This window comes from Carassius gibelio, chromosome B9, assembly GCF_023724105.1.
Source record: "Carassius gibelio isolate Cgi1373 ecotype wild population from Czech Republic chromosome B9, carGib1.2-hapl.c, whole genome shotgun sequence".
Lineage (NCBI taxonomy): Eukaryota > Metazoa > Chordata > Actinopteri > Cypriniformes > Cyprinidae > Carassius > Carassius gibelio.
Genome location: NC_068404.1, coordinates 1,889,079 through 1,900,888, shown reverse-complemented (window position 1 = coordinate 1,900,888; position 11,810 = coordinate 1,889,079).

Here is an 11,810-nt window from a genome sequence, read left to right as displayed (position 1 = left end):
TGTGTCTTCTGCCCAGCAGGGCGTTTATGGTGTTAGATTATAATTAATACAGGAATCTAATTCCACCTACTCTGTGTCAGAGTAAGATAATTATAGAGACGCTGATGGACGTCATCTGGCTCACGGTGGGCTGCAGAGAGAGAGAGAGAGAGAGGGTCAAATCTGAAGCTCAAGCTCTAGTATACTAAACGTGTGAATATGCATTCCTGCCAAGAGTGTGTCACCCTGAAACAACATCTGAACAGCTTCGGGGAGCCAGGTACACACCTATACAGGACAGGGTGCCATTTGATTTGTAAAGGTTATTATGAAAATGAATGAAATAATATATATTTTATTCCCTTGTACCTACTGCTCATAAGCACACAGATATTTGCATCTCCCTTCCCAATACATCCCCTTAGAATTATAAGGTTCTATCTGACATTTTTGTCAAAATTGAGTTATTCACATATTCTTATTCTGTGACAATTTATTTACATTATGTGATGTTTTAGTTTAAGTTGTGTACATTTTGGGATTTTTTTATTGAAAAAACAAAAAGGTTTTATCTACAGAAGTCTATGGAACACAAAAACTTTAAAGCTCAATATCTCAAAACTACTCAGAACGCAGATAGAACCTTATAATTCCAAGGGGACGAATATTCAAATTAGAGTTCAACAGATGTAGGTGTTTTATGGGTCGCCAAGTCTTTATCCCCTCCAATCCTAAATATAAGGTTTCTAGTAATTTTGCAGTGATGCATCTTCTTTAACCGTGTCATATTACATTCAAAACTCCCTTATTAGAGGAATATAAGAATGGAAAAATCAAACCTTTATTTTCAAAATTAGTGAAATGTCACACAATTTCTGTATTTCTCAAAAATATAAAGCATTAAAAAAAATAATAATAATAAATCCCATATTGTGAAACTGACCAAAGGATAGGCTAATTATTTTCAACGAAAGCAAATATCATATCAACATTAGTAACAGTCAAAATTACTGAGCTTTGGTTCAATAATTTTTCGGTTGAAATATTGAAGTGACAGTGATAAAGACCATCACCTGCCTCTGAACAACTAACAAACAACTACTGTGACATCATTTTCAAAATGTCACGGTATAACAGGGTTGAAAAGAAAATGCGTTTCGCAGAAATACTGTATAAAGCATAAAACTGACCATGAACCATGATGACCTTTTTTTTTTTTACAATGAAAGCAAATATTATGACACCATAAGTTACATTCAAAATACTTGTGCTTTGTGTATTTATTTATTTAATTTGTTTCTAATAACAGGGTTGAACTATTGAAGTGATAAGTATAAAGAACATTACTTGACTCTGTACCACTAACTAAGCTCAGTGGTTAAAAAAATACCATAAATATCAAACCATAATTCTTGAAAAGGAGGGAAATGTCACAATGTAAAAGGGTTGCAGAGAAATGTAATTTATATTTAAATCATAAAAAAAATAATAATAATAATAATAGGCTTCTGAATTTGGTGATATTCCAATGAACAACAAACAAAAAAATAAAAAATAAAAGAGTTAGCATGGGTTCAGTTTAGCACATAGCATGGGTTCAGATGCTTTCAACACACACAGAGAGATAGGGACACTGATTGAGAGGAGGCCTTGTGGATCATGATATATGCTGCATCTGTAAGAGTAAAGAACACACACACACACACACACACATCAGCTTTCATTTCCTGAGCTGGGCTGAGTCCAGATGAAGCGCTGTCATACTCTCTCTCTCTCTCTCTGATCGAGTGTTTTATTAAGTCACTGTCTAATATGTGCTCTGTGCTGGTGCTACTGTGTGGGTCAGTATATTGTCCAGACAGTGATTTTACTGTAAGACTGATGTGCAGAATATTTCACTGTTATGGTCTTTTATTGTCATCCATTTGTTAAAATGACTGCCCATGGGATAATGCATCTGTCTATATCCATCCACACAGACCTCCAATATTGCTTGACTTACGTTCAACATTCATAATAGCTTTCAGTAACTAACTTAAACACATAAATATAATAATATAACACTGTAAGTTTGTGTTTACCATTTCGACCAAGCACAAACTATGAAACATGGTTGTCTCTCTTTAAATTATACTTTTGCTTGATACATTTTTACAAAATAGTAGTGTTAATTCTGTTTATTTTATTCTAAAAGGTTATATTTTGCTAAATGTCACATTAATCACATAGTTAAGCTAATTTTAAAGAGTTGTGAGAAGCTTTGTGGTGATGATACTGAAGTCATGCAACCAGGGTGTAGTTTGTTTGTTTAGCATTTTTTTTTCTTTAAAATTTATAAAACGTAATTAGATTATGATGATGATCAACCAAGCGTGAATAAAATAATACATTTTATTGATCACGGAGCTATTTTGCACTGCTCCGTTACGACAGCACTACTCACATTCATTTGAGAAAATGTAAAAATGTAGTAAAATCTAGTGGCCTGGACACCTTCTGCATTTTCTCTGATGGAATAGCAATCTGATTTGTTAAAATGGTAGACACAAAAAAGTGTCTCTGATAAATGGATGTTACTTTTAAAAGTAATGCATGACAATATCGTGTTACTCCATAAAAATGTAACTAATTGTGCTATTTGGTTACTTTTTATGGAAAGTAATGCATTAATTTAAATCTGCGTTACTCTTTGTCACCTGAGCTGGGCTTGCTTATTTATATATATATATATATATATATATATATATATATATATATAGTAACATGTGTGTGAACCGTAAAGTTCATTTTACACTGAGAGTGTAACTCATAAGCATCAAGCTGAAGGAAGTGTCTCTGCACCTCAATCCCAATTCTCTTAACATTGGGACAGGAGAGGTACTGTAGTGTTACTTATTTCAAAAGGTAACCCAGGTATGTTGTTGTAAATGTAAAAGTAATGCATTACTTTACAATGACTTGGGGGAGAAAAAAGTATTCTGATTATGTAACTCGCATAACTTGTAATGCTATACTCCCAACACTGGTTAGGTCTGGTGTAACAATATATGTATCCTTTAGTTTATTTTATTTTTTTATAAAGTGATTACTTTGATACAGATACAGTATGCCAGATATATAAAAGAGAGGATGACATAACATGTAACATAGTAAAATCAAGTACTTTCTTTCTTTATTTCAGACTAACAGAGTATGAAGGTTAGGCTGTGAGTTGTGCTGTTGATGACAACGGTGTACATGTGTGTGTTGATGATAGTGGTATAGATCATAATGCTATATGGATGTTATAGATGTGGATGACAGTGTACTTTGTCCAGTATGCTAGCTGTTTACATGTTGTACAGTGATGTGAATACACCGTGTAAAGATAAAAGTGAGAATCAGCATCTGTGTTCTATATACTGTAGGCTGGAAATGTGTTGGCTCAGCTCTTTGGTGTGATCTGTACACAAGGGTATTGAGCTCGCTGTAGAGGAGAGTGATGTCATGCTCTGATGGATGTCACATGTTGGAGAAAACCTTGCTATACGGCTCTCTGATGGCTCACTGGTTTTCACTTGAATGCATTGCTATTTAAAAAATGATGTCATTGTGATTTTAGGTTTATCTACATATTAAATGTACATAAAAAAAATCCAAATTCAATGAAACAATGTGATGAAGATATCAAATGAAAACAAATTATGTTAAGCATTGTGGTGATTCATTTTGATGCAATTCTCTCATTATCCAGATTCATTCTCTGAAGCTGAATCACTACAATAATTTACAAGAAATTATATGATTTAGTTGTAGTTGTGATATGTGTTTTGTGGACGTTGGACGTCTTGTATCTTTGGTTCACTGAAGATATATATTATATGACATGCTTTCCCACTAAATAGTTTAATAGTAAAGCAGCTCACATATTCAGAGTAAAGCGGGAGAGCAGACGCAGATAATGCTCTGAGGACTGTTTCCAACCTTGATGATTCACGAATCTAGAGTTTTAATTACTGGATAATTCGCTTATAAGCAAATTGAACACAACAGTAAAAGCAGGTTTAATTATGAGCTCACCCAAATATCTCCCTCCACCACAACAGACTGCTTTTATACTCACTGAGAGAGGTTTCAGAAAAATCCCAGCGGTAAATATCAACTCTCGACATGCTTTCAATGCCTGTGGATGTTGTATGATTTTCTCATTAATGACATGCGTGGGATTTAAAATCTCTTCATCACGGAACACAGCAAGATAAACTAAGCCAAAGATCAAAGGAATGGATATTATTAAATGCTCATAAAATGCAGAATATGTGTAAGACTTCATTAAAACCAGTTCTGTATAATAGCTTTTATATTATATATTTTTTTATTCTAGTTTTTAATTGTGCCACAGTTTTATTTGCATGATTTTTATTGTGAGATTCTTTACGTGGTATTATTTTTTATTCATATTTATGTATTTATTATTTGAAGGATGTTCTTTGTTGCTGTATTGCGCCATCCAAGAAACATTTTCCATTTGGACTCTGAATTAACCTGCAAAAGGTATTGCCGTTAAAAATAAATAAATAAATACATTAATATTGCTATCATCCTCAGTGGTTGCTTTGGATGAAAGTGCTCAGTGTGTAACTTGTAACTAGACATAGTGAGACGACTGAAAAAGGACAGATTAAACAGTCATAAGACAGAGAGCCTCTTTTAGCTCCGTACAGATGAAGTCCATGTGGCTGATTTGATCCTGTGGTGTGCTTTGATGTGTGTGTCCTGGTCTTCCTCGTTTGCTCCTCATGAGGACAGGCTAATTTCCTTTCATGTGAGTGACTGTAATCTGTCACTTTTACACACACATGCTCCCTGAGTGAGTACTGATAGATGGCCTTTACGCTCTGTGTTACAGACAAAGGCAAGGCACTGTGTAAATTTCATTTCTAGCATTTGCTAAGGCAGACATCTCTGAAGTAGGTTCCGGTTTCCAGTTTCTCTTCATAGTCAGAAGAGTCTGCATTGACTGTGGCTGCATTCATGTACGCGTCTGAATTTAACGTCTGCACATAAGCATTTGGTGGGTCCACGTTCACAGTTGGGTCATTGCTTTTAATAACTACTCAAAGAAGAAAACAGTAAATGGCAATGCAACTACAGTTAACATACATGTAAACAACACAAATGGCTTTGGAGGTACACAGTTGTTTGGGGACGTGGGAACTCAATTCAGCGCGCATCTCTCAGTGCATTATGGGGATTCTCTAGCTGTCGAGCATGCACCAGTTGTACACTTGTTTTTGTGGTGCATTGTGGGATTGAATGAGTGCACTCAAGAATGTCCACTATGGTTTCGGACACCAGTAAAAATGGATGTCCCCTCAAAAAGTGCCCTATTTGAAGGTGTGTGAGGAGAGGGGTTTCGGATAAACTCAGAGTTTTCAGAATGACTAGAAAGTTAACCAAGTGAGTTTGAACCAAGCAGGAGCTAAACTCTACAAACTCTACAAAGTGGACCTCGATAGCCAGAGTTGATAACCCCTGTCTTTAATATCATGATTAAAACGTACAATGTGACATTAAAAGGCTTACAATTCAAACACACAAATTATGATACATTCATGAAAATGAGTTTGTCCACTTTTAGTCATTTCCAGAGGTAGTCAATAACGCATTAGACTTGATTGCCTGGGTGCTCATGTGGTCAAATGCATTCAAACAACCATCTACTGGCAATCCACTGACCTAACATATGAGCATTATAGGATGCGTTTGTGAAAGTGCTCTAAAACAACCGATACCAGTCATACCCTTTCCATTTGGCCTCTTTCACTCCTGAGAAAATGGTGTGGAGTGTGATGAAATACGACGAAATCCAAACACAAGTGGTCAAAGGAGATGCATTTAAAACACACGTTAAAACCGGGTGTAAACTGTAATGTGTCTCAACTGACCACTTCTGCTCGGATCACTGAAAACGCATCTCAATAACAACCCTGGAACAACAACAGAATGACTATGAACACACACTCATACTGTCTCAGTGGTGGGCCTCGTCCTAACGACTGTTTCTCTTTCAGTAAGTCTGCAGCCCGCAGGCTCCTGAAACGCTTCATTATTCCCTTCTCTTCTGTTTCCTGTTATTGATACTCTCTAGATTTCTCCGCTCCATTGATCCCATGCAGCTTTCAGATTAAATGAAACAACAGTGTGTGGTGATGAGAGCAAACCCACATCTGCCTGAGGACTAAATCAACACCATCAAACCATCTATTCTAATCTATAAATAAAATGACGAGGACTTAGGCAAGAAGCTGATTTAGAGTACATCTGCCAATACCGGGAGAAAAAAGGCAACTCCGGACCACGCATTTCTTTTGGATCACACTGCATTTTGATGTGGTCCTTGGCAGTCATTCCCAGTCCATTTGGAGGGATGGCATCAACATTAGCCATTAGTCGTGCCCCATGGCAGGACAACAGAAACACCATTTTCAGAATGAGCGTATCGCAGCCTCTCGGCTCTGTTCCTTCATAATGAGGATTCAGAGGTTTAGGTTAATGAAGGCCTGGACTGGCAAGACCGAAGCCCTGAAGCTCAGCACTGCTGTTTAAAAACCTGCTCACATGATCGGAGAAGTCTTTCACAAAATAGCATCACTAGCAACATTCAGTGACAAAACTCAGTTTTATGATATCAACAAAGCTGTCTACACTTTTAAAGTCTGCAACTTGTTGAATGTTGTGTGGCTTGATCTCAATAAATAAGTTCACAAGCATTAATGACTGGATCTTATCCAACTGTTCAGATCTGATTTGTGTGATATTTAATGAGTTATTATGCCGTTCAGACTTAATACTTATGATCAGATTCCAATCGGATATGCACAAAATGAACAAGGCTAAAATGCATTGGACCAGATATAGCTTTTCGCAGTGCAGATGCTAATGTGGTCCATTGCATTCAAACATCCACTAAAGACCTCCTCCTCTCTACTGACCTTATTCTTAAACATTATGGGATGTGTTGTTGAATTGCGCTAGCCAGACGAGATTTAAGCTTTGCCGTCTAAAAGCGCAAGATTGGTTTGAAGGAGAAAAAATGTAAAAAAAACTCAACTTCTAAGACAAATGCTCAGCATAGTTTTGAGGCTATCAGAACAGAAATGAAAGCGGCTGCTCTCCACTTCATTTTTCATTGTCGGTTTTTTCATTCATACATAAATTGGGAGAGATCATTTCGCAATATTAGTTTGAAATATAAAAAAAAAAAAAAACATACATGCACACCCTCATAGACACTTCCTTGGTTGAACGCGGACAGAAGATCAGGTTTATCAGCCGGGAATGAGTCTCCCTCATCAACCTGTGATCATATTGACCAAAATGTATCTTAATACTAGGTTTAAGCAGGGCCTGAGACAAAAAATCTTCCAGAGTCCCTCTGAGTCAACTACAGCTTAAAGGACCTATGTGCCCCCAAACTGAGTCTTCAGAAGGCTTATATTTCCAGTTGTTCTCCCCCAGATGATGCCCCTGGTGTGGAGTAAGCACATTTTATGTGTGCTTGGAATATCTGGATGATCTACTGCATTGCCAAAATCTGCGGAATAAAACAGAGCACATTGCATGGAATTTTGCGCCCCACAATGCATTGCGCTCAACATGACCTTCCATTCCCAGTATGACAAATGAACAGGAACTAATGTCAACATTTCTTTCTGCTTCTTTTGATCCCTTCTGAAGTCAAACTGAAGCAAGGCACATGATTGTAAGGATTGTCCACTTGTAATGTACTAAAAACAGTATAAAAATATCTGTACTTGCAGATAATATAATATTGATGAAATAAAAGGAGAGCACACTGTCATGTTTCACTTGTGATATGATATGCACTTAAGTACACTTTGTAATACTGTCAAATTAATAATTTTACCTTAAACATCATTTTCAATAAAGGTTTTAATATTATCTGTCATGTACATTTATTCTGATGTATTGACTAACATAAATAAAGTACATGTAAATTACTTGATTATAATTTGAACTCTAGTGTGTTATTTGATATTATATGTAGGTCCGGTTTCTCAGACAGTGCTTAGACTAGGCCAGGATTAAGCCATACTGTGGTTCAATTAGGACATTTAAGTAATTTTTATTAACATTTCTTAGAAGAAGCATCACTTTTGTGCATCTTGAAATAAAACAAAGGCACTGATATATTTCAAGATCAGTCAGTGCAAGTTTCTTTCAGTTAAAACAGATCAGATTTACACTATAGGCCTAAGCCTTGTCTGTGAAACCGGGGGTTAAAGTTTCAATATTTGAACTGCAAATAAACTGCATTTTTAAAAGTCTTTCATTATATATTTAAACGAATGGATCAAAATACATTCTAAAATTCAACTAAATGCATTTAATAAAAAAATTAATTGCAATGCATTTTCATTTAATTGCAATTAACATTACATCCAAACATTACATTTAGTTCACACTTAAGTAGATACTTTTAAATGTTTTATTTCTGTACTGAGCACTCTTTTTTAAAAGTGAATTAAAGTATTTTTGATACATTGACTGAATTAAGTTTAGTCAGGCTATACAGCACAGTCTTGTGTGAATATTTGTGCAAGTTTTAGCAATTTGGAAATATGAATAAGACCCTTAAAAAAGAGGAGAATTACTTCATACATAGCAATAAAATCTGCATGAATTATACAGTGTGTCTGTGCATGTGTGTGCATGTGTTTGGGGATTTTATGCAAATAATGCTGTTGGTTTTATCTTGTAAATTATGGCTTTGGTCTTCTTGTTTCCTTGCTTGCATAAATCCTGAAGTAGTAAATCAATGCAGAGCGCCGAACACAAAGTAGCGCAGAGCAGCTCATTAGAATTTAGAGCATGTGATTGTAATCAACGTATTTTTTTTTTCCTCCATTTTTTCATCTTGCTGTGCATTTATTGCACCTTGTTTACATGTGCAAAGACACACAACCATGTGTCAGAGAAATGCCGACTCAACACACACAGCTGCTTATTGAAAACTGAATAATTCACACATTCACGGTTCTGACATGTGCAGAAAACGTGACCCATAGAGCAAGAGGGTGAGAGAGCTCTTGGATCGTATACTTGGGAATCAATACCTTTCAGCTGGCTGGAATTCCCAGCTGCAGCCAATCAAAACAAGCAAATCATTCCAGCCCCGACTAGCTTTACATCACACATAAATCATGAGCTGCATCCCATAGAGTCCTGGCACATCTCCAGCCCCAATCACCTCAAACACACATAGGTGCTCTCCTCATGTTACTGCAGGATTTCCCCTCATTCCTCTCTGATGATTACTACAGTTTTCTGAATGTATTTGAGAGAAAAGTGTGTGAGAAAGAGATGATGGAAGGCTGTATGCAACAAGCTTTTACTGTTTAGCCTGGCACTGTCTGCCTGGATGAGGCTTTCGGTAACATTTATTTTATTTATCACATCATAAAAATTGTATTAACATGGGATAAATTGTTTTCACTACTTTGGCTTGAACAGATGTTGTCATTTTTGCCATGCAATGCAATGCAACATTTTACATTGAAAAACTTTACCTTAAATTAAAGTCCAGTCAGAAAGTTTTGGGCCATGTAACTTTCTTGGCATAGGCAATCCCATAATTCATTGCACTGATCTCAGTAAAAAGAGAGCAAAAGGCAACTGTTAATTAAAAATAAATGAAACCTATTTTCAGTAGCTTCATACTAACTATTAATATAGTTACTAAAAAAGTATTGATGACACAAACCATTTTTATTTGTTCATTCAGAATATAGCAGCACTTTCTTTTCTTTCTTTTCTTTTCTTAACATAAAGACGTTCTTAAGTCATAAAGATGTTCTTAACTTTCAAAATAATGTTGATTGTTTACATTAAGAGGTCAGATGAAATCTTGTATTTGATTAATAATATTTTATACACATTATAAGGTTTGCGTTTATTATTATTTTTTTTTACAAATTGGGTTTTGTGAAAATATAGTTTAAACCCTGATCTGTTGGATTTTGTTTTGCGAGAGACAGAGACAGAGAGAGAGAGAGAGAGAGAGAGAGAGAGAGATAATAATAAAAAAACTTAATTAGGTATTCAGAATGCATTACAAAAAATTGAAGTAAAATAAAAAATTATGACAAAATAGATTAAGATTAAATTAAATTAAGATGCTGGTTAGGGGCTAAATGTTGTTTGCTATTATTATTAAGCATACATTTTCCATATATTAAATACTATATATTGTTTGATCATTTTTCTTACTTACTGTAACATACAAGATAGGGAAATGGTTGATGAATGTATTGCACATAATGAAATGAGTCCTTTATAATGGATTCATTGCCTGCCACAGCATTTATCTCTTCGTAATCTTAAATTGTCTCACCATAACAACATGCAATCCACACAAACAGGACGCCTGTCATTCTAAACAACAGGCCACAGCAAATACACAGCCCTGATTAAACACTGGAAACAAAACATCCCGGAGCGCTGGACCAGAGGAACACACAGACACACAGAGAGTCCTGCGTGAGGAGAGCCGAGAGGTCAATGATTTCAGTCTGCTGCTCCACACATGCTGAAGACATTACTGACTCTGAGCTACTTTTCTTTGATTCTTCTGGATTTGTTCCAGTTGTATCAGATGTAACTCATGCGATTAGTGTCGGAATAAAACAGATCTGCATTTGTTATTCCTAGCAGAGCTGTATCAAATCGCTTGGAGTGTTATCAAAGTCTTCTGTTATTAAAACATGGGCTTATGGCTGACAATATTTGGCAGATGTAAAGAGTCTATTCAAAATGAATACTGACTGTATAATATCAGCGCTGAAAGCGTATCGGATCGTCACAAACCACTGACAACAATTCAGCAAAAGACAAGGCAAATAACCTAAAAGACGGCGTGTTTCTCTCCCGCGGCCCCTCAGACTACACCGAGTTTATGGAAACTGCTCTTATCAAATTGTTCAAGTCTTTAATATAGCATTCAATATCCTGGGTGAATTATTTTAATAGAATAAGTCATATTTCAGGTAGCCTGGCTTTCAGATGCTATCACAACCACACATTTGTCACCTGTCAAATTATTACCCACTGTCTGTCACGTTCATTTGTCAAAAGGAAGCCGCTCGGAGACACCGACTGTTTGAACCTGGCAAAATCAGATTGGAATTTCCATTCAGATTTGGGCTTCATATTTATGGTAATGTTAAGCTAATAAAACGCTGAGATCCTGATGCCCATTTATTTACGTCTAGGAGTGTATGAAATGCCCACAGTTTTACATATGGCTCTGGTCAGAATGATCCTGTATGTGAAACACAGTTTACACCAAAAAACACTGATCAAACACTGAGTGTGTTTGCATAGATAAACATGGTGACAATTTAACTGCTTGTGGATTACTTGTGGTTTATTGTGATGTTTTTATCAGCTGTTTGGACTCTCGTTCTGACGGCACCCATTCACTGCAGAGGATCCACTGGAGAGCAAGTGATGCAATGCAACATTTCTACAAACCTGTTATGTTGAAGAAGCAATCTCATCTACATCTTGGATGGCCTTAGGAAGATGAGTACATTTGCACATTTCTGGGTAAACTTTTAAACTTCAAAACATTGAATGCATTGTGGCAAACCGTTTTCCACAAAGTGCATTTGGTCATCTGGGAATTACATTGATACTGCATTAAGTGCTAGTATTCCATTCCAAACTTACTCATAGACACTGACGCACATGACTTTTCACTTCAATCTAATTGCAACTCATATTTTATGAATTGAAGCGTAAGTCATGAAGCTGATTTCAGCAGCATG